Raw genomic sequence first — 25,544 nt, forward strand, 5'->3', positions numbered from 1 at the left:
TCATGCTTTATCTTTCAATCATTTCATTTTTAATTATCTTAACCATAGTATAAAAAATAAAGAAATCAAGATAAGATCAATAAAGTTTTTTTCTTTTTTTTTAAATGAGGCCGTTGAGAGGTTCTAAAGATATTTAGGACTAAATACCACATTATATTATAGTATAAATATTATTTTCTTAATTTCATGGTAAATTTTTTTTTGCAAAAAAAGTAGGAAAACAAAGAAAGTTAAAAGAAGAAAGTATAGATAGCCTCATCCACCAGAGGGCAGAGAGCAGAAGCAAGAAAAACTATAATCCTGCAGCCTGTGGAACAAAAACCACATTCACAGAAAGATAGACAAGATGAAAAGGCAGAGGGCTATATACCATATGAAAGAACAAGATAAAACCCCAAAAAAACAACTAAATGAAGTGGGGATAGGCAACCTTCCAGAAAAAGAATTCAGAATAATGATAGTGAAGATGATCCAGGACCTTGGAAAAACAATGGAGGCAAAAATCAAGAAGATGCAAGAAATATTTAACAAAGACCTAGAAGAATTAAAGAACAAATAAACAAAGATGAACAATACAATAACTGAAATGAAAACTACACTGGAAGGAATCAATAGCAGAATAACTGAGGCAGAAGAACGGATAAGTGACCTGGAAGACAGAATGGAGGAATTCACTGCTGTGGAACAGAATAAAGAAAAAAGAATGAAAAGAAATGAAGACAGCCTAAGAGACCTCTGGGGAAACATTAAACGCAACAACATTAGCATTATAGGGGTCCCAGAAGGAGAAGAGAGAGAGAAAGGACCAGAGAAAATATTTGAACAGATTATAGTCAAAAACTTCCCTAACATGGGAAAGGAAATAGCCACCCAAGTCCAGGAAGTGCAGCGAGTCCCATACAGGATAAACCCAAGGAGAAACACACCAAGACACATAGTAATCAAATTGGCAAAAATTAAAGACAAAGAAAAATTGTTGAAAGCAGCAAGGGAAAAACGACAAATAACATACAAGGAAACTCCCATAAGGTTAGCAGCTGATTTCTCAGCCGAAACTCTACAAGCCAAAGGGAGTGGCATGATATACTTAAAGTGATGAAAGGGAAGAACCTACAATCAAGATTACTCTACCCGTGAAGGATCTCATTCAGATTCGATGGAGAAATCAAAGGCTTTACAGACAAGCAAAAGCTAAGAGAATTCAGCACCACCAAACCAGCTCTACAACAAATGCCAAAGGAACTTCTCTAAGTGGGAAACACAAGGGAAGGAAAGGATCCACAAAAACAAACCCAAAACAATTAAGAAAATGGTCTTAGGAACATACATATAAATAATTACCATAGGGGCTTCCTTGGTGGTACAGTCATTGAGAGTCCGCCTGCTGATGCAGGGGACACGGGTTCGTGCCCCGGTCCGGGAAGATCCCATATGCCGTGGAGCAGCTAGGCCTGTGAGCCATGGCCGCTGAGCCTGCGCGTCCAGAGCCTGTGCTCTGCAAAGGGAGAGGCCACAACAGTGAGAGGCCCGCGTACCTCAAAAAAAACAAAAAATTACCTTAAACATGAATGGATTAAATGCTCCAACCAAAAGACACAGGCTTGCTGAATGGATACAAAAACAAGACCCATCTATATGCTGTCCACAAGAGACCCACTTCAGACCTAGGGACACATACAGACGGAAAGTGAGGGGATGGAAAAAGATATTCCATGCAAATGGAAATCAAAAGAAAGCTGGAGAAGCAATACTCATACCAGATAAAATAGACTTTGAAATAAAGAATGTTACAAGAGATAAGGAAGGACACTACATAATGATCAAGGGATCAATCTAAGAAGAAGTTATAACAATTATAAATATATATGCACCCAACACAGGAGCACCTCAATACATAAGGCAACTGCTAACAGCTATAAAAGAGAAATTTGACAGTAACACTATAATAGTGGGAGACTTTAACATCTCACTCACACCAATGGACAGATCATCCAAAGAGAAAATTAATAAGGAAACACAAACGTTAAATGACACAACAGACCAGATACATTTAATTGATATTTATAGGACATTCCATCCAAAAAGAGCAGATTACACTTTCTTCTCAAGTGCACACGGAACATTCTCCAGGATAGATCACACCTTGGGTCACAAATCAAGCCTTAGTAAATTTAAGAAAATTGAAATCATATCAAGCATCTCTTCTGACCACAATGCTATGAGAATAGAAATGAACTACAGGGAAAAAAACGTAAGAAACACAAACACATGGAGGCTAAACAATATGTTTCTAAATAACCAAGAGATCACTGAAGAAATCAAAGCGGAAATCAAAAAATACCTAGAGACAAATGACAATGAAAACACGATGATCCAAAATCTATGCGATGCAGCAAAAGCAGTTCTAAGATGGAAGTTTATAGCTATACAAGCCTACCTCAAGAAACAAGAAACATCTCAAGTAAACAATCTAACCTTACACTTAAAGGAATTAGAGAAAGAAGAACAAACAAAACCCAAAGTTAGCAGAAGGAAAGAAATCATAAAGATCAGAGCAGAAGTAAATGAAATAGAAACAAAGAAAAAAATAGCAAAGATCAATAAAACTAAAAGCTGGTTCTTTGAGAAGATAAACAAAATTGATAAACCATTAGCCAGACTCATCAATAAAAAGAGGGAGAGGACTCAAATCAATAAAATTAGAAATGAAAAGGAGAAGTTACGACACCACAGACATACAAAGCATCCTAAGAGACTACTATAAGCAACTCTATGCCAATAAAATGGACAACCTGGAAGAAATGGACAAGTTCTTGGAAAGGTATAACCTTCCAAGACTGAACCAGGAAGAAATAGAAAATATGAACAGACCAATCACAAGTAATGAAATTGAAACTGTGACTAAAAATCTTCCAAAAAACAAAAGTCCAGGGCCAGATGGCTTCACAGGTGAATTCTATCAAACATTTAGAGAAGAGCTAACACCCATCCTTCTCAAACTCTTCCAAAAAATTGCAGAGGAAGGAACACTCTCAAACTCATTCTATGAGGCCACCACCACGCTGATACCAAAACCAGACAAAGATACTACAAAAAAAGAAAATTACAGACCAATATCACTGATGAATATAGATGCAAAAATCCTCAACAAAATACTACCAAACAGAATCCAACAACACATTAAAAGGATCATATATCATGATCAAGTGGGATTTATCCCAGGGATGCAAGGATTCTTCAATATACACAAATCAATCAATGTGATACACCATATTAACAAATTGAAGAATAAAAACCATAGGATCATCTCAATAGATGCACAAAAAGCTTTTGACAAAATTCAACACCCACTGATGATAAAAGTTCTCCAAGAAGTGGGCATAGAGGGAACCTACCTAAACATAATAAAGGCCATATACCACACACCCACAGCAAACATCATTCTCAATGGTGAAAAACTGAAAGCATTTCCTCTAAGATCAGAAACAAGACAAGGATGTCCACTCTCACCACTATTATTCAACATAGTTTTGGAAGTCCTAACCACAGCAATCAGAGAAGAAAAAGAAATAAAAGGAAGAAATTGGAAAATAAGAAGTAAAACTGTCACTGTTCGCAGATGATATGGTACTATACATAGAGAATCCTAAAAATGCTACCAGAAAACTACTAGAGCTAATCAATGAATTTGGTAAAGTTTCAGGGTACAAAATTAATGCACAGAAAATTCTTGCATTCCTATACACTAATGATGAAAACTCTGAAAGAGAAATTATGGAAACACTGCCATTTACCATTGCAACAAAAAGAATAAAATATCTAGGAATAAACCTACCTAGGGAAACAAAAGACCTGTATGCAGAAAACTATAAGACATTGATGAAAGAAATTAAAGATGATACCAACAGACAGAGAGATATACCATGTTCTTGGATTAGAAGAATCAGTATTGTGAAAATGACTCTACTACCCAAAGCAATCTACAGATTCGATGCAATCCCTATCAAATTACCAATGGCAGTTTTTACGGAACTAGAACAAATCATCTCAAAATTTGTATGGAGACACAAAAGACCCCAAATAGCCAAAGCAGTCTTGAGGGAAAAAAACAGAGCTGGAGGAATCAGACTCCCTGACTTCAGACTATACTACAAAGCTACAGTAATCAAGACAATATGGTACTGGCACAAAAACAGAAATATAGATCAATGGAACAAGATAGAAAGCCCAGAGAGAAACCCACGCACCTATGGTCAACTGTTCTATGACAAAAGAGGCAAGGATATATAATGGAGAAAAGACAGTGTCTTCAATAAGTGGTGCTGGGAAAACTGGACAGCTACATGTAAAATAATGAAATTAGAACACTCCCTAACACCATACACAAAAATAAACTCAAAATGGATTAAAGACCTAAAAGTAAGACCGGACACTATAAAACTCTTAGAGGAAAACACAGGAAGAACACTCCTTGACACAAATCACAGCAAGATCTTTTCTGATCCACCTCCTAGAGTAATGGAAATAAAAACAAAAATAAACAAATGGGACCTAATGAAACTTAAAAGTTTTCGCACAGCAAAGGAAACCATAAACAAGACGAAAAGACAACCCTCAGAATAGGAGAAAATATTCGCAAACAAATCAACGGACAAAGGATTAATTTCCAAAATATATAAATAGCTCATGCAGCTCAATATTAAAGGAACAAACAACCCAATCCAAAAATGGGCAGAAGACCTAAGTAGACATTTCTCCAAAGAAGACATACAAATGGCCAAGAAGCACATGAAAAGCTGCTCAACATCACTAATTATTAGAGAAATGCAAATCAAAACTACAATGAGGTACCACCTCACACCAGTTAGAATGGGCATCAGAAAATCTACAAACTACAAATGCTGGAGAAAAGGGAACCCTCTTGCACTGTTGGTGGGAATGTAAATTGAGACAGCCACTATGGAGAACAGTATGGAGGTTCCTTAAAAAACTACAAATAGAATTACCATATGACCCAGCAATCCCACTACTGGGCTTATACCCAGAGAAAACCATAATTCAAAAAGACACATGCACCCCAATGTTCAGTGCAGCACTATTTGCAATAGCCAGGTCATGGAAGCAACCTAAATGCCCATCGACAGACGAACGGATATAGAAGTTTTGGTACATATATACAATGGAATATTACTCAGCCATAAAAAAGAACAAAATTGAGTCATTTGTTGAGAAGTGGATGGATGTAGAGACTGTCATACAGAGTGAAGTAAGTCAGAAAGAGAAAAACAAATATCCTATTTTAACACATGTATGTGGAACCTAGAAAAATGGTACAGATGAACCAGTTTGCAGGGCAGAAGTTGAGACACAGATGTAGAGAACAAACGTATGGACACCAAAGGGGGTAAACTGCGGTGGGGTGGGGATGGTGGTATGCTAAATTGGGCGATTGGGATTGACATGTATACACTGATGTGTATAAAATTGATGACTAATAAGAACCTGCAGTATAAACAAACAAACAAAAAACAACTAATACTGAAATTTCTTTGGGTTATTTGTATGGTAATACGTTAATATAAATGTTTCAGACATTACATGAAATTTCTAAAAATCTTGTATGTGCTGGTATAATGTTATAAGTCATAATTCTAGTTATTACTTTAAAATGTATATCTCAGAAATAACTAAATTTCCTTGTCTATTGCATTATTATGAACTTTCATCAAATCTTTAACTGTGGTCATTTTTAAGTCTTTTGTCACTTACAGACAGTTCTGGGTGTACTGTGATGCTTTCGCAAAAATGTTCCTATAAAAGGGTTTCATCTTAAAGGAATTCATGGAAAAGACTCTGAGAAGTACAGGTTTCTGGTAACTGACTATACTGCTGAACTGAATGAATAAGCGTTTTCAGAACTCTAATGGAAAACTGATGAATTCATAAAAGTGCTAACAAAAGATCAAGATGAAAAAAAAATTAATTACATGGGACTGAGTGAACTGATGAGGATGATTATAATTTTTGTGACTTTCTGTTTGAATAAAAAAAAATCCCACAAGGACTCAGAGGCAAAAAAATATACAAATCAATTTTCACTGCAAAGTAAAGGAGCTGTTACAGTGGAGGATTACTGGACAGAATGTCAATATTATGACATAGTATGAGTGTGTTTCGTGTTTGGTAGTTGCAATCATTGTTGCTTTTGTTGTGGTCATCCATTTACAATGCTTAGTGTCAGTTTATTTATCTCTTAAAAAAATAAAATACAGTGTGTGTGTGAAAAAAAAGAAGTATATACTTTTTAGTCACAGTTTCATCACTTAGAGGTGACCACCTTTCCTTTTTCCTTCTAGAAAATACAATTGGACTGATTTTTACCTTTCTTACACACATATACAAACACATATTTATTTTCTTGTCTTTTTAATACATTTGGAATTTTGCCTCATTGATAGTTTTAATACTTTTTAAAGAGTATTCTATTCTTTTGGATTTCATCATCCTATAAATCTCCATGTTTAAGGCAGTTTACATAAGCCAATAATGTTAGTAAGGAAATAATTAGAGGTAAAAATCTGAGTTATTATCACAATGTCCTGATAGGGACAGAAAAGAATGAGATTCTTTATGTTACTTAAATGGCACATTAATGCCTATGCCTACCTAATTAATTCTAAATTTAAATTTATGAAAAATAGAAATTAATCTATAAGGAAAATAAATGAATAGTAGTTCACAGAAAATAATATTAAAATTAAGTAACGAGCATTCTAGAAAGAAGCAGAGTAAAGTTTTGGGTACAAGTGTAATTCTTTGTTGGAAGGATGAATTGGAATTGATGGTAATGCACTGTCCTTTGGAACATTTGGCAGATGTATAGTTTTCTGTATAATATTGTATTTCATGTGGCCCTGGTGAGAAATATAATTGTAAAGGTACTCCTCTATATTTACAGTACCTTGTTTTTATATTTGTTTTCTGCCTTTTTATGGATTCTGTGCTTCTACTGAACTTATGCAAGCATTATAATGATAAGGTTGGAGTGAGTCATTCATGCAAAATATAGCTACCTAGATATTTATGACTCTGTATTTGATAAATGTTTTTGTTTACCACTGTGTTCCCTAAGTTGAAAAAAATGCAAAAACCTTTAAGTTGACTGTTTTCCAATATCTTGTCAGCTGAGTCAGGGTTTGAGTTAGGAATACAGTGCTCTCTAACTTGCCAAAGTAAACTTTACAGGTTGTTTTCCTGTGTCCTTACATCACCTACTTAACTTGGAGAGATGCAAAGACATCCAGCTCAGTTCCTTTCGTCCATTAGTTTATTCACCCATCACACATCTATTCAATTTCTACTGTTTTTCAGGCTGTGTGCTAGCTGCTAGAGATAGAGTAGTAGATAAATTACTAATATTTTATACTCACAGATTTTATACACAAACATATATCCATTAGCATATAATTTTATTTTATTTGGACACAAACATGCACCAATATATATGTAATTTTAGCCTGGTATCTTAGATTCTTACAATGACCTTTTTATCCTGTGCCATCTTAGACATCTATCAGATCATCACATTGAAAAGTACATTAAGAAAAGTTAAGTCAAAGCAGTTCCCTTCTAGAGCTTATTAAGGTCTGGTATTTCTGATGCATCTTCCAATGATTATTCTCAAAAGTTGGAAATTCATATTTTAAAATGGTAAACGACATCTAGAGTTTCTAGTACCATTTGAGAAGAGGTACTGGGTGGAACCTTGCTAGACTAAACTGTGGCCTTCCAATCTTATTATTTACCTTGAGCTTATGACAGAATGATCATGTGATGTGGTGGACATCTGTCTTTTTTTTTTTTTTTTTTTTTTAATATGCCCAGTGTTAATCCCCACCCCGCTTCCCATCACAAACTCTTCATGATAACTTTTCTTTGTATACAACTCCTTCTATACTCTCAGTACGTGTTGCTTGGGTAGGGCCAATTCATTCCAGACCTGGCCATCAGATTACCTTATCTTGTTGGCCATGGTTATTTGTTCAGACATGTGAACATGATCTTACTGAGACTTCTTAGTCACAAGCAGTTGCCTGAAACTATTAGGAAAAAGGGAGGCATATTCTGTTTTCCTTGTATTTTTAATTTAGTAGATGTATGTGAGAAGTTGCTGGTTTCCATCTTTGATCCCTTGAAAGGTTGTGTGCCAAAGGATAGAGGAAAGCAGACTAAAAAAGTGAGAGGGAAAGACAGCATCCTGATGACATTACGAAAGATCTTAAATCAAGCCATGACTTAAACGAGCTCATCCTTGAAAGGCAACTTTTAATTGCCTTTCTATTATTTGCAACTACCAGAAGTTTTACTAATACAGTGTCCCTCATCCACCTCTGTCTTAGTCCCTAGATAAAGGGTCATGGAAGTTTATGTTTTAGCTCTGTTGGTACTCATGATTTTTGCTCTAGTCCACTGATTGTATATTTATGTGTCTGCCTATGTGTCCATATACAACATACGCACAAATGCCTACACAGGCACATGTATAATTTCACAAAGGAAATTATAAACGTCTATATCAAAGAGAAATTGTGGTCATCTGTGGCTCTGATATAAGTAGACTGTCCATGTCTGTTATAGTAGCATCATTATGTCATCAGGCACCAAGACTCCTTCTGTCTGTCAGTTTGGCATATAGTTTAGAGCTCATTCTCATGCTCGTTTGATGGATGCTAGATCTATCACCATCAGTTATGTTCCAAGCAGGAAAAGAAAGAAGGGTGCATGGTAAAAAGGACAAAAAAAAAAGAAATATGGGAAAAGAAAATCAGATTAACAAGCCAAAATTTGTCATGTTTCACGGATTTTTTTTTTCAGAAGCTGTATCAGGAGCTTCTGTTACATCTCATTGACTAGGACTGTGTCACATCATGACTCTTGCATGTAGAGACTGAGAAATAAAGTGTTTTGCCTGCAAGTGAGGAAGAAAGACAGAAAGGGTGTTGAGTAGGCAATTAGCAGTCCTGCCATAGGGTATATTTTATTAACTGGTGTTTTCTCATTTATAAGATGAGTGGTTTGCACTGACTAGATAAACAAACTTAGCTGGTTTATAACCCTAGTCTCCAACAAAGGCCCTGATTGAATCAGAATCTCTAGTGCTGGTGGTCAAGAATCTTTATTTTAATAAGCTCCCACAGTGATTCTCACTATAACCCCAATTTGATGGATTTGAGTAGGTGAGGATTAACTTTCCATCCAGTACTTAAATGTAATTCTGAATATTAACTTTCTAACTATCTGTTGTTTTGTTTCATATACATTATTAAAAGAATAAAAACATCCATAGTAAGCACGCTAAACAATCCTACAATTTCAAGCTTGTATCATTGTATTGTGTACTATTTATTGCTATATCCTGACTCATGTATCTTGAAATCTAGTAGGATGTCTGAAAGAAGATTCTAGCTCTTTACAATCAATCTGTGAAAAGTATTTATTTCTCTTAACAGAAAGAAACAGACTGAGGTTAACTCCATGAAAGCTAAAAGAACAGGTTGCTCAGGAGGCTGTGTCTGTTTTTTCTGTCATTGAAACTATAGATTTGGAAATGGAGGAGACTCAACAGTCCCACAAAATCAGCAGTGGAGGCAGAGGTGGGAATCTCGTGCTCTGTGGGACACCTCCAGAGCCCAGCTGGTCTGATGGTCTCACCCAATGAACGCAAGTGACAAAGCTCATTCTTTTCGTTTGGAAATAGTTTGTACGTCAGAGGAATATCAGAAAGAGAGCTAGTTGCTCCTTTTGAGGCAATAGAGAAAAAATAGTCAAAATGTGTAATGCAGAACCCCCAAATTTGTCAAAGGAAAAAGTATCCTTTTTAAGAGTGTAATTCACCTAGCAGCAGGGATGAAAACCAGGGAAACAAGAATGTCATCTAGTAGTTTTGGCATACCTTAAGCTCAGAACTGTGGCCTTCAGAGAGGAACAAGAGTTATTCAAATGCTGTGCTCACTGAAGTACTGAGAACAAGTTATGCTGTTGCTGTTGATTCTCATTTACTTTGCATTTACCCTTTAATAATGTGCAGCTGGTTAATCTGTATAGATATATTAAAATATTTAGGAACTTTTTAAAGCCATAAACAAAGGTGAATCAAAGAACTAAAGACATAAATATGAAGTATAAAACTCTAAAGGTAATAGATAATTTAGGTGAATATCTTTATGACCTAGGAGTGACAAGGAGCTACTTAAACAACACCTACAAAACATATATTACAGAGAAAATAACAGATTAATAACTGGCAAAAATTAAGGATTTCTGTTCAAAACATGATACCATCCACAAAGTTATCAAATAATAGATTGGGACATGATATTTGCAATGTCTCAATTTGATAAATTGATTTAAAGAATGCAAGAAAGTCCTGAATGGAATTAGAAAAATAGGAAAAGGATATGATCGGACAATTCACAGATCAGAAGCTCATGAAGCTCATGAAGAAATCCCAATTTCTAAAGCTCGTGAAGAAATCCCAATTCATTAGTATTAGAGAAATTCAAACTAAACCATCAATAAGTTTCAAACACTTAACAAATGTATAAAGTAGGGTTGACCAAGATGAGGGTATTTAGAAAACCATGTGCATCACTTTGGAGAGAAATCTAGCAGTTCTTAGTCTGTTTACATATGAGCCACACGACCCAACAAACCTGCCACTGTATATGACCCAGACAAGTTATCTCATACGTCAATAAGGGGACTTGCTGAAAATGCTTATTATATTGTGTTGAGTAGGCAGTTATCTGGAGTTCATCACTGGAATCCATCACTAGGGTAATAGGCTAGTATAATGAAGTGGATGGAATACTCTCTTAGTTTGGGATCACCTAGATGCAGACTATGGGACAAAGATACTCTTGAGGGATGTGTAAGAAACAAGTAAGAGAGCAGAGAAGTGCCAAATGAATGGGAAGGCAGCAGCCAATAAAGAATGAATCATTAATTCAACAACCAGCTACTGAAGCTTAACCATTTGGGGAAACTCTGGAGGTTGGCCTAGAATACCATACGGACAAGAGAAGAGGTTGCTGGAGAATCTATACACCAACTCTGGTCATTGAGGATTGCTTTCAAGAAGCATAATGTCCTTAGCTCTTTGGGCATACTGTGGACAGCAGTATGGTCTCTGGAGGCCAGGCCCTCAGGCAATGAAATGCGGTACAGGTATCTGCAAGTTCACAGATGTGCACTGATGCAGTAAGAATAGAGGACATGAGTAGGACACTGTGTCTGCAATAAATTCTAAGCAGAAGTTAAAAGCAGTGAAGTACATACCTACAGTAACATAGAAAGACCTTGAAAAGAGTGATAAGTGAGAACATACAAAACAGAATAAGATCTATGGCACAATTCCATTTATGTAAAGTGAGAACACTTGCAGAGGAAAAAAAAACACATTAATACAAACTTCTTAAGAACACATATACATATGAGACAGGAATCTGAAATAAAATGGTTACCAGGGAACAGAAAGGGGAATGAGAGTGGGGAATGGAGAATAAAAGACAGGGTCTTAGGGAGGGTGGGAGGGAGGGAGACGCAAGAGGGAAGAGATATGGGAACATATGTATATGTATAACTGATTCACTTTGTTATAAAGCAGAAACTAACACACCATTGTAAAGTAATTATACCCCAATAAAGATGTTAAAAAAAAAAAAAAAAAAAAGACAGGGTCTTTCAGCTTGCTATTGTGCCATGAACTGAGAAATATAACTAGCACAAACTTAAGCCCCCCAAAAGGAAACAGACACTAAGGGTTTTAGTTTCATTGCTTCAAAATCTCTTTTTCTCTACTGTTTACCTAAGCAGATCTAAAGTAAATGGGTCTACTCTTGGTATACAAAGTAGCTGGAGATGATTACTTCATCTTTAGTACTAGGTTTCAGTATAATAAAGGCGGAAACTTATGATTTTAATGTGTACAAGGAGAATGAGCTGCTATACCTATGAATAGTAATAATAATAATAAGAAGAATATTGCCATTTTCAAACATTTACTAAGGGTTTACTAACTTGACATTTCTGAATTACATTGCATTGTACGCTTATAAAAACCATAACAAAATAAGTACAAAGATAAATTTGCCTCCCTAAATTTAAACTGTTTCTGTTGCCGAATTAGATACAACAAACTGTTTGCATATATTAAGGTGTTATAAAATATCTCTTGCCTCAAGAGACTCTTGTAAAAAAATTTCAAGAAACTTGACGTTTAAAGGAAAGAGATACATTTACATAAATTACCTCAGAAGTATATACACATTCATATAGGTAAGAATATTGTATGTGTCAAATGAATAAATCCATTAACTCTTTTCTTTTAACAAGGGAGTTTAATCCATTTATATTTATTGTCGTTACTGACATATTTGCTTCTTCCACAGTATGTCTCATTCCAGTAAATGGTAACTCTGCTTTCCATTTCCTTAGGCTGACACCCTTAGAGCCATCTTTCATTTTTCTTACTTCCCATGTGCATTCTCTCAGCAGCTCCCTCCAGAGCCCTGTATAATCTGGCTTTTATTCTCACTCTGCTTCAGTATGCCCATCCTCAATCTGCTCAGCCACACTCATCTGCCTCTGTCCTTTGGATTTGTGTAGCTAACTTGACCATTTCAGAACTTTTGCACTTGCTGTTTGCTCTTTCTGGTACTATCTTATTTTGGATTTGAAACTTCACCTCTTCAAGTACTTGTATAATGCCATCTACTTAGTGAGTTTTTTCCCACTTTGTTATGGATACTCCCTCCCTCTGGCTTTTTATTTCCTTGCCCTGATACATATCCTCAGTGTTTAGAATAGTTCCTGGAACCTGGTAGGTGCTCTGTAAACATTTGCTGGATAAGAATAAATCACTGTCCCCTACAAAATATTTTATTTGCCTTGCTTATTTACTCGCTTTCTATTGAACTGATTAAGTTTTACAAACTTACTTTACTCCTCTCTAGGTTTGGAAGTTTCAGATTTTACTATATTTTAAATGATTATTTCTGTATTTTTTTGTTATTTTAACATAAAGCACTTTGACTTACACACATAGAATAAGTGAAACATCTGGTTAAATGTCATGAAGTGAACACATATGTGTAACCAGCATGCAGGTGAAGAAATAGAATATTCCTAGAACCCTACACGATATTTTGTGCTCCCTTCCAGTTTCTACCTGCCCCCCCAAAGTTAACATTGTTGGGACTGCTCAACTCCATAATTAGTTTTAACTATCCTTGAACTCCATACAAATATAATCTTTTAAGTATGTGCCCCTTACTGGCTGACTTCTTTTGCTTAACATAGTGTCTGTGAGATTCATCCATACTATTATGTTTATCATTAGTTTATTCCCATGCATGTATAATATTCCATTGTACAGATATAGCACAATTTATACATTTGTCTCTGGGTGCACTTAGGTTTATTTGGAGTTTTTTGATATTAATAGTGTTTGAACATTATTGTGCATTTATATAAAAACGTGTCCATTTATGTTAGATATATAACTAGAAATTGCTAGGTCATAGGATGTGCGTATATTCAGCTGCACATTCATTAAACTTATGAACATACTTTACTGAATTCTATTTTTACTATTTTATCTTTCATTCTTTCCTTTAACTTGTGGATCACTTCCTCTGAATAAAGCACATCCTTTAGTAGTTATTTCTTTTAGGTCTGTGGATGGTAAATTACCTTGGCTATTATGTGTATGACAAGTTTTTAATTTTATTCTCTACTCCTGCTTTAGCTTGTATAAAATTCTAGACAGTTTTTTTTCTTATGTTTGATGATATAACTCCCCTGTCTCTATTGTTCTGATGAGAAATCTGCTGTTAGTCCAGTTGTCATACCTTTCTAAATAACATATTCCCTCTGGTAGCATTTAAAATTGCTCTGTATTACTGATGCTCTGCAGTTCAACCAAAATATTCACAGGGTTTAAATTATTTTTATTTATCCCACTGGAGTGACAAAGTGCCGACAGCCCAGGTTTATTTTTGCTAGTTTAACAACGTCAATTAAAAGAGTTCCTTTATCTCTAGTGTCCCAGCAGAAGTCCTAGGATTAGTGCTCATTAGATAAATGTATTGTCTGTATTTGAATAATACCTGTAGCCTGGGAGTTGGAATACAATCATTGGCAAGACCTGAGTCATGTACCCACCTACACCTGTGGTGAGAAGGTTTGTGATCAGCCCACCCTAACTGCATATATTAAGAGATAGGGAAGAGACATTCCACAAACCTTCTTGGGGCTCTGAGTGGAATTACAGATACAGGAGACTGTTACCAAACAATGGGGATATGGATGTTGCTCAAGAGTCAATGCATAGCCCCTATAAAGAAGGATTAAGGAATATTTGGTCTAGGAGTTATCAGCATTTGAGTAGGGAGCAGTGTTAAGCAGAATCACGAATCAGATGTTTCTTTCAGGGTAGAAGAGAGACCAATTCTTTTAGTTGTTTTGCAGATCAGATGTAAAGATGATATTGTAGTTGGAAAGGTAGGCTGGAAAATAGAAGGATATGAATGCCAAGCTATACATTGGAACTTCTCTTTGGAAACAGTGGAATTCATTGAAAGATAATCAGCAATAGAATGATGTGGTCAGGAATGTACTTGACAGAGGAGAAATTTTTGTTTGGAAAAGGGGTTTGGCATAAAGAGAAAACTGGATAGTGTCTGTGGCAGAATTTTGTTTCCTAAAAATTGGTATGTTGAACCCTTAACCCCTAAATCCTCAGAATGTGACTGTATTTGGTGAGAAGGGCCTTTAAAGAGATGCTTAAGTTAAAATGGTTGTTAAGGTGCATCCCAATCCAATCTGACTAGTGTTTTTGGTGAAGAGGAAATTTGGACAGGTAAAAAGGTACTTTAGAGGCCCATGTGCACAGAGGAAAGACCATGTAAGGACACAGTGAGAAGGTGGCTGTCTGCAAGCAAAAGAAAGAAAAAGGAACCAAACCTGCTAACACCTTGATCTTGGACTTCTAACCTCAACAACTATGAGAAAATTAATTTCTGTATTTTAAGCCACCCATCTGTGGTACTTTGGTATGGCAGCCCTAGCAAACGAATATAGGGAATGATTTCACAATTTCTAATACTGTAGTAGTGATAGCAGGGAGAGGTTATTTTAGAGGTAAAATCTACCAGACATGCCAACAGATTGGATGCTAGGCATAAGGGAGAAGCAGCAGCAACCCTCTGTTAAATATCCTTTAAAATTAAATTACAAAGCAAACTCCTACATATTGTTTGGTTGATAAATTCTTAGGGTAAGTGTGTAAAATCTGTGGTGACGCACCATGTGGCAGTGCCAGTCCGTTATATCTCTTAGCATATATGAAAGTTTGTTGATTCCTAATCTTGCTTAGACGCACGAGAGATCCATAAAACAGCACTTCACATTTATGATCCTAGATTCACCTCCCCCGAAGAGTAGGCTCTGCCAATGCCTGGAAACAAAAGCAAGCTGAGTGGTTTTACAAAGGCTCAGGGTTGCTCCTACAGCTGCAGCTTGATAGTGGCACAGGGAAATTAAAACTTTTTAGCTCTCCCTAAGCTGTTTTCTTACAAATGGTACCGGGAGTTGACTTTTGTATGTGTGTTGTATATGATGGTGTTTCTGGACAAGAAGAAAAATCTCATAAGACTATCTACTCTCATTCAATTTCCGAGAGCAAGAATCAAATTAAGATAAGAATATTAACAGGTAACTGCAGATTTTTAAAATTATAGGTTTGAATGGAGGATTTTAAGTGACTTCTTTGGGGTTTACTTACTTCATATACATTCAGTAAATCATGTAGGCATTTATTACTACTGTAAAATGGAATTTGTAGAACTGACTGTATTTACTCCTAAGTTTGAAGTATACATTTTCTATAATATATAGACTATTTTATAATCTAGTGTACATAAAAAATGACATAAGATATATAATGAAAGAAAACTTTCAAAATCTGTGATTTTTTCTATTGTAGATCTTTTTATTTTTGTGGAGGGATTACCATATAATGCAGTAAAACACTGTGCATACCTCTCATTTTATACTTGGATATACTGGCCAACTTCTCCACTGAAAATATTTTTCTTCAGAGGAAGAAGACAGGCTTTAGATTTCTTGTTTGTACTCACTCTATAAAAATCAATGCCAGGTTGGCAGGTTTGTAAATATTTACTCTGGGTAGCAGTTCCAAGGCAGCCATTTTCCCCCCTGCACAATGCTCTCTATCTGTTAAGTCACTAATAAAAATCTGCATGCATGGAATTCTGAAAAATTTTATGAATGAGGGAATAGTATTTGTTGAGAGACCTGTAGTAAGGATTTCTATTAGTCTTCTAATAGTCTTAATAAGAATCTGCTCCTGTGCCATGCTTTGGGTTTATGCTTTCAAACAATTTTCATTTATCATTAGTTTTGCATTTACCCCTTTGAAATAAGATATCCATGACAGATTTTCTATGGCTTAGGAAAAATAAGATTTTAAGAATTCATGAACTATTTTTTAAAAATGAAAAGGACAGGAATCAATAGCATTGGAGTGGGCCCTACGTTTTTACCCAAACATCAAGTTTAGAAACAGAAAATAACTGCATATTTAAAAGAATGCTAGAAAATATAAGAACATTATTTTGAATCAGATTTTTAAATTGGTAATACACCTAGAATTCCTAAAATTAACTTATTTATACTATTTTTCACATTTTGAGTATATAATTTGAATATAAAATAAAGAAGTGGTTACTATTTTAGAGTGTCGCACTGAACTACACGTTTCTCTTCCCTTCCAGAATAGTCTATTTCGTTATATGTATTTTCAGAGTATATGCTACTAGAAGACAGCCACAATAATCTCTTTCAAGCAATAAAACATTCATTCTCTTTTTTTCTGTTAAGTAATGTTATTTCTCCTTCCTTTTTTCCTTAAATAATACATAAAACATAAACCTGAACTTCAAAAACCTGAACTTCCTTAAAACATAAACTTCAAAAACCTGAACTTCCTTAAAACATAAACCTGAACTTCAAAAATTAAGATAAAATTATTCTGTAATGTGTAACAACCCATTACCCTTATTAATAGCCTGGCAGTTTGCTGAGATGTAGTCTATATCATGCATCAGATAATTATGATTTTTAGGGACCACAAATGAAATGCATGCTGACTACTAATTCTTAGTGTACCCATATTAATCACCAAAATCTAGTTCCAGAGGGCGAAGTGTGAAATTTCAATTCTAAAAATGTAATATGGGAATGAGAAAAGAATCTTTTCACTGACAAGAAAAGCAGTAAGAAAGGGCTATTAGCTGGGTAGAGATGAATTTCTGATTGGGGCTCCTGGAGCTCTTTGACGTATGTTAGATATAAGATGGCTTTGAGGATACATGTAACCAAATTGTCCCTTTTGCCAGTTTAATGAAAAGGGCATAGTGATGTATTTGTGCTGTTTTCAAACTGAGGGCCTTAAATACCTGCTCCTGTGACCAGAAATCACATGTAGCTCCTTAAATGCTAAATGTAATGGTACTTAGGAACAAAACAAAACGTGGTTCAATTTTGCTGTTTTCTGAAAAGACTAATGGTCTTGTAACTGGTAAACTGATGCCCCGAAATAAATAGTTATAATGAGAGAGCTGACCTAACACAGAGCAGTGGCTTCTCACGGAGGTAATAAGCTTAACGACAGATATTTGCATTGATTACTTGGGTCAGGATTAAATCAAATCCTGTTGATCAAATTGACTAATAGTGAAAAATGTGGAGGGATGAGGCCTCCAAGTAACACTCTGGGTAATAATTTGTTTCTCACATGTGGTGGTGATCCTGAGGGTGTCCAGTGACATGACGCACCCTCCCGGTCTGGCTTCTGAATGTATTTTAAAATAAGACAAAGGAGTTATGCAGATGGGGGTCAAAACATATCCTTTTCTTGTTGGTGAATTGATATTGGAAAATGTGTTTTTAAATTTGGAGAAAAATGAGATTTCTAACACAGTACCTCTAGCTTAGGCTGATTTCCCTCCCAGAAACAGGAGTTGACAATCCCAGGCTGTCCCTTGTAAACTTGCAGAATTGCAGAGTAGGAAAGACAGAAAACTTTATGAGGAAAGCCCTGCTCCCAGAAATGCTGGGACTGGTACGCACATTCCTACATTCTTCCACAACCCTCAAAGCAGAAAATTAAATATACTCCTCTAGGACAGAGGGAGTGAAAAGGAAGAGAAGAGCCAGTTGTGTTACATGAAGGAGCTCCCTCCTCAGAGAGGAAAAATAGAGGAGAAATAGTTTGCTTAATAATGGGCTCTATCTAATAGTATTTTGTTACTCCAGATAGGAGGATGTGTAAGATTACTGAAATTGTGTCCAGAAATATCAGATCCAAATTGAAAAGTACACAATGTGATGGTGAACCACAATTTCTGAGAAATTTGGTGGGGTGGGTAGGGGAGATAAAGGGGTGGAGTTATTTGTCCCTAAACTATTAAAGCCCATTGTTTTATGGTTATGGTTAAAAGAAAAGCCATATATCCCTACTCAGAATGTATGGAATGAGACATTCCACATACTCCGTGCGTATAGAATATGATTTACCTTCATTTCTGGATTGTTGTGTTTAACTTGGGTTAAGAAGACCACTTATAAATTGTATTTAGACAAGAGTGCTCTAGATATGGCATCACCTTAAAAATAAAGGTATATTATGATGACCTATTTCAACAGGTGAACCTTCAGATTTACACACACACTAGGGAGGGAACATAAATGAGTGAAGAACTCTACGTTAAGAAAAACAACAGCATATATGTGATGCAAAACGGCAACTGACACTAAGCTTCATAATAGGGAAGGCAGTGAGGTGTGAATGGTAAACTCATGCTGAGTCTAAATGGATCAGCCAGTAGTAAGGCCCCTATGCTTTTCCTAATTTTTCAATCTAAAAATTTAGATTTTATATAAAATTTGCATTGTCAAACTCACTTAAAAAGGATCAGAGCTCCAGAAATGTGAGAAGCCCAGAGTACCATAATGTTAAGGCAGGAAAAATCTGGTCAGCACGCCCCACTGTTACAATGAAGGGCTTCCTACTTTCTTTAATTCCTTGCATCACTTGCTCCAGATTCAAAATCCAGATGAACTCTGGCAACGTTCTGTAAACTCAACCCTTTCCATTTATCTTAGAGAATGGAGTAGAAGTTTCTGATCCCTTTAGCTTCACTAGTAAGAGTAAGCAGTTGAAATTTTACTTACAAGTTCAAACACAAGGTTTGGCAAACTGTGGCCCATGGCCACATCCAGATCATTGCTTTTTTTTTCTTTTTTTTTTTTTTTGTTAAATAAGTTTTATTAGAGTATAGCTATGTGTATTCGTGTATGAAATGTCTATGGCTGCTTTCCAGCTCCAAAGGCAAAGTTAATAATCGTGCCCTGAACCATTTGGCCTACAAAACTGAAAATATGTATCACCTGGCCTTTTATAGAAAAACCTTCGCAGACTCTTGCGAAAGAAAAGGGGGAATTAATAATTAGCAGCAAAAAAATGACATATACCCATTATACTCCCCAAATACGACATGGCTTTAAAATCTACTAATACATTCATGCAACACATAGCAAATATATATGTAATATGTCTTTCCTTTGCAAAACAGTGCTAAGTGCTGAGATTAAAACCAGGTGCTTACATTCAAAGACCTCATGAACTAGTGTGAAGAATGGACTGAAACAACTGATTATAATTAATTCTATTTCAGGTAAGTGGAGGAGAGTCAAACGGGCACATCAAAGATGGGAGGAGGATGCAAAACAATCTAGTCTCTCTGCAAACACGAGCATATTTGTGTTTTTACCAAAAATATCAGACACCTTTGCCAATAATTAAAGCATGAATAATAAAAAAATTAAACTATACCTTTTCATTAAGTTTTTTTCCTCAGCTTTTATCTTGTTCTTTCACTTGGAACATATTCCTGTTTCTTCACGTTCCTCGACTCTCGGTGCCGGCTTCCGTGCATTCAGTGAAGCAGCCACCTTGCTGGTCTGGAAGGAGAGGCCTCGTGTAGATGGACTTTATCCTGCAGCCCTGCCCCGGCTCTCGGTTGTCTCTCAGGCTTTGTGACCGTCCAGCAGCCTATTTTATTTTTCGCGGCTCCCAGTGGGTGAGGCTCTGCCCAGCCCTGTCAGCGTCCTGAAGAGAAGGGAGGTCTCGGCCCGCACTGACTCGGCTGACTGGAAGCCCAGCCTCAGACGGCAGCTCTTAAAGAAGCGCACATACGCAGTCCTGTGGGGCCGCGCGCAGAAGCCGCCGAAGCCAGGCTGTCTGCAGATGCCCCGTGTGCGGCAGCGGCAAATACCAGGTTCCAGAGGAGCGTGGAAGCTCCCGTGTGCCGGACACGGGCGAACTACGCGGGCAGAGGGGCCGCCAAGATGGCGGCGTCTGTCAGCAGCCTCTGCTCGCAACTGACCTGAGCTGCCCTCAGGCCGGAGCTCCTCACAAGCAAGCAGGCCTCTTTCTTAGAAAGACAGGCGTATTTTAGTCAGCTGTCTGTGCCGAGCCCTGGGGGCGCTGAAAACTGTCTGCAGTGATTCCTGTCCCGTGGGACTCGGGAACACAAGCGCCTCTAAAAGATAATAGCGGTTGGGAGCGCAGCTGTGAGAGAGCTGCAAACAGCCTCCAAGCTCTCTAGAAAGGCTCACAGTCGCCCTTAGTACGTGTTTAATTAGAAGCCGCCCCTCACGCTGCAGCTGTGAGGATAAACGAATAGGACAATTTCACTGAAAGATGGGGTGCATCTCAGCCCGCTGTCTGTGCTGAGCTCTACCGGGGCGGCCTGCCCAGAACCGCGTCTCTGGTTGTTACAGCCCTGCGGGACCCAGGAACACAAGCTGCCTCAGCCTCCAGAGTCCAGGGTTCCAGGAGCGTCTCGCGGGCGGCAGTCGCAGAAACCAGGGTTACCAGTCAAGTCACGCAGAAGAGTCGCCTGCCGCGAGACTTGGGCGCTCAGTCAGAGGAGCGCGGGAAGCTGGCGCCCACCGGCGGGAGGAAGGCAGAGTGAGAGGATATATGTCACCTGCCCAGGAAAGGAAAAAGGAAGAAAAAAAAGATGATGTCCACCAGCCATAGCACAAAGATGGCGCCTGCTGACTGGAATGAAGTAGAAGTGGGTGTGTAGATGGCGCCCACAGGAAAAAAGTTTTGAAAAAAAAAAAAGCGAGATGGTGCCCGCTGCCAGAGGGAGACGTGAAGATGGTGGCCACCGGCAGCAGGACCCTGGCTGTGGGCTACTGACAGGTCTGCCCCTCAGGCCGGGCTTGAAGATGAGCAAAGGAGCCTCCTTCACAGCAAGTTTGGCGCCTCTGGATGTGCAGCCGCCTCTGCCTGCGCCCGAGGGCAGGTGAGTCCCCGCACCAGCACTTTGAGAGCCTTTCTCCGATGGTCACAGCCTAGTGGGTCTCGTGGACATGAGCCCGACTGGTTTTCACTTTGTGGGGGGGCTCATTTCTCAGGTGCAGGCCTTAAAAGTTGGCGCGCCTGCTGGGGGGTTCAAGCCCTTTGCTCCTCAGGGAGAAGCTGGGGGTTTTGAGTCCCCTCCCATCGGTGGGTCACTGTGCAGGGGAAGGAGTTTACGATGTGGGTTGTGTCCCAGCCTCCCCTACTCACCCGGATGTGGGCCTTCTCTAGAGGCACAGGAGTTGCTTAGGTTTTAGGTTTTCTTCCCAGAGGAAATTGTTCCATACATAGTTGCAGATTCACTGTGTCCATGGGAGGAGGTGAGCCCCAGATCCTTCTCTATCGCCATCTTGAACCCCAACCAGTTTGTCTTTAACGATACCTTATTTTGAACTTAAGCATTTTCCACCATGAGAATCTCTCTTGGATTACCAAAAATGGCCAGGAGTAGTCCCATCACGTGTAAATTTAACCCAAACCACTAAACCTGGCCATTTAGTGGTTTGGGTTAAATTTACATGTGATGGGACTACTAACTTGAAAGAAAATTGCTAAAAATTAGAATAAAACTGTGTAATAGCTATAGGAATTGCATGTGAAAGCAGCCAAGAAAAAAAATCTGACAGATAACATCAAAAACAGTAGAGTTAATTTGCCTTGGGCAACAGGAAGTCCGGAAATCAGAGTCCAGCGTTGGCACAGTTGTTCAATGATGTCATCAGAGATCAGAGACCCTGGGTACTTTATCTGTCTTCACCCACTTGTCTCTCTGGGTCACAGGTTTTATCTTCATGGTCTCTTTATGACTGTTACACATCCATAACTCATTTGTGTTTCAGCTGGAAATAGTCTGGTAGGACCAGAGGGAAAAAAGGACCCTGCCAGCTATGGTCTCCCTCTCCCTCACTCTCAGCTCTCTCGCTTCTTCTCTTTTTCTTCATCTTTCTCTCTTTCAGTAAACTTCAAGTATAACATAATTCTAGTCTTAAGCACTCGGATAGTTGAATGTTCATAGATTGAATGCACCTGTGTGACCAACAGCCAGATTGATCTAAAACATTACCAACCCCTGCAAAGATCCCCATTTCCATTCCAGACAGTGGCAGTCACTGTCTTGACTTCTAACTGCATAGCATAGTTTTTCATAATTTTGAACTTTATGTAAATGGAATTATACAGTTAGTACTCTTTTATGGCTGATATCTTTTACTAAATATTATAGTTCTGATATTCGTCCTGTGTTGGGTATAGCTGTAGCCTGTTTTTTCTCATTATAGTACAGTATTCTATTTTATGATTATTCATAATTTATCCATTTCACTGTTGATGGACATTTGGGTTGTTTTCTGTATTGGACTACTATGAATTGTGTTATAAATAGTCTTGTGTGTTTGTGTTTTGATAATCAGACATATGCATTTCTGTTGGGGATATACCTAGGAGTGGAAGGCCTAATTCATACTTAATGGTAAACATTGGTAGATGCTGCCGGACAGTTTTCCTAAGAAGTTTTACAAATGTATATTCCCACTGAGTGTCTGTTCCACAGCTCCACATCCTTGCCAACATTTGATATGACCCACTTTTTTTTTTTTTTCATTTTAGACATTATGGCAGTTGTGAGATCTATCTCTTAGAAACTTCATCCAGGAAATACTGCTTACAAATCATGGGCCAGAATTATGTCATAAAAGCAATCCTAGCTGCAAGTAACTAACATTTTTGCCTCTGTTGTGGGTGAAAACTGATTAGAATATGAATAACTTCTGCGACGCCAATCCTCAGAGACTTTCAAGAGGGAAGTTTCTGAGAAATGGACCATAGGGTCACCACTGGAGTGTTAAGCAAAGAAGACATTAAGTGCTATGATTCACTTTCCTTCTCCTTACTCACTCCTAGTGAGAGAGTGACATCTCCTATGAAACAGGGATGTTGAAAACTAATAGTTTAAACATTAAGTATTTGTAACGACAAAGGATCATGTACAAAGATGCTAGACTCTTACTTAAATGAAAAGGAAAAAAAAAAGCTAGGGATCAGAAAAGAGACTGAATGACCATAGGGCCGTGACAGGAAAATTCTTCTATTACTGCTTTGGGATAACAGTGGTTTTGAACTTCATTTATTTATTTATTTTTTAATATTTAAAAAAATATTTATTTGGCTTCATCAGGTCTTCGTTGCAGCGTGCGGAATCTTTTAGTTGCGGTGTGTGGGATCTTTAGTTGCAGCACGCGAACTCTTAGTTGTGGCATGTGGGATCTAGTTCGCTGACCAGGGATTGAACCTGGGCCCCCTGCATTGGGAACATGGAGTCTTAGCCACTGGACCACCAGGGAAGTCCCTGAACTTCATTTAGTATAGCATGAAAGGTACTCCATCTAGTAAGATTAGTTTAGATTCCACTCATGGAAAAAATATATTAAGTGAACACAGGCGACATACACTGTATTGTTTCAATCCTGGAGCACTAAAGAAGTAGGACACTTACAAAAATCCTACCACCATGAAAGCAGTTGGAAAGTGAGTTGATGATCTGAATCATGTTATAGGAAACACACTTTCCTTCTGAAGTTCATCTTCACTTTAATATGGCAGGGATGCCACTTGGAATAGTATACAAGTCACAGACTCAAATATCTGCAGTGATGACAGATGTGACCCAACTGAATCAAATAGGCCTGATGGGGACAGCCATGTATTCAGAAGGGCATATCTCTTCTGAAGTTGGGAGCACTAATTAAACCAGAGACCTTTTTAGAAATTGGGGTCCATAGTTGCTAGATTTTCTCATTTTTTTCCAGATTTTCATCTTTTAGTATCTAAATCTTAGCATATAATTCAATTTGTTAGAAAAAGAAAACACCACCAGCCAAATAAACCTGTCTGCAAGTGGAATAGGAGCTCCAGTTTGTGACCTCCAATGAAAGAAGAGAATCCAGAGTGAGAAGCTTGGGTAATGCTCTCTACTCCATACCAGTTATGTGATTCTGATAAAGGCCTTAACACTCTCTAATCCATCGCTGGTTTCCTCCATGTCAAATGAATGATTAAACTAGTTCATATCTAAGGGCCCTCCTAGTACTTGAATATGATGATTTTGAGATACCTGATATTCTAGTTTGAGGCTTTCCAGAAACATAATGGTCTCTTTCAAGTTTTTTGGCCCACATTTTAAGGAATATTTTAGGGGTTTCTGTCACTTTAGCTTGGTGAGAAGGTCATTATCCCAGTACTTCCAGGATAAAATTAAGACAATGTCATTTTCTAATTGTTCTGTACATGATAGCCCCTTTTGGATATCAAGCAGAATATGCAGGTTCTTGGGCAAAAAGTGTGGAGCCTTAATTCTTTCAAGTTGGCTTCCTGAGACAGACAGTCTAAAAGAAGGGAGTAATGGGATGTTAGCAAGCATATAAAAAGGCCACTCAGGAGTTAGGCAAAAATGCTCAGATTGTGTTCTCTTACATCTGTTCAGAAATCCAAAAACTTCCCTCTGTAGGAAATGATCCTAGTAGGATTGCTATATACACACACACATATCTATTTATATATATATATATATATACACACACACACACACACACACACACATATACATATATATGCTTAAATATATAAATATTTGTAATGCTTAAAAGTATGATGGTAAGTATGGATAATTGCTGCATGTAGGTATATATATGTATATATATACATATATATAAAGCATTTAAACATGTGACTACAGTTTGTATACAGTTATGTATGTGTATATATATATATATATATAGGCAAACACAGATGGGTAAATATTTTTAGGATTTAGAGTTATTTTCAGTTTTATCTTCTGTGTATATTTGTCTGTGGTTTCTATATTTTCTGGTTTGTTTAATGAGTATACATTTAAAATTAAGAAATACTACACAGTATAAGATATACTTAAGTTTTCAGTATAGCTTATGCCACATAACATGTAATGTCACATTTTTATTAAAGATCAAGATGAAAAGAAGTCCCTATGTTAATACTACTAATTCCACATGCA

The 25,544-nt window shown here is 37.4% G+C and overlaps 1 long non-coding RNA gene across 1 annotated transcript in view; it reads right to left on the reverse strand.

The window, feature by feature from the left end:
- Nucleotides 1–22,068, reverse strand: part of LOC307192872 — a 166,781-nt gene extending 144,713 nt beyond the window's left edge. The window contains exons 1-2 of the long non-coding RNA XR_013830193.1: nucleotides 21,728–22,068; nucleotides 19,979–21,137 (exon numbers count right to left, since the gene is read on the reverse strand). This is a non-coding gene — a long non-coding RNA (uncharacterized lncRNA). The remainder of the gene's footprint in view (nucleotides 1–19,978; nucleotides 21,138–21,727) is intronic.
- Between the last annotated feature and the right edge of the window lie 3,476 nt (nucleotides 22,069–25,544).

The sequence above is a fragment of the Stenella coeruleoalba genome, assembly GCF_951394435.1.
Source record: "Stenella coeruleoalba genome assembly, chromosome: 10".
NCBI classification, from domain to species: domain Eukaryota; kingdom Metazoa; phylum Chordata; class Mammalia; order Artiodactyla; family Delphinidae; genus Stenella; species Stenella coeruleoalba.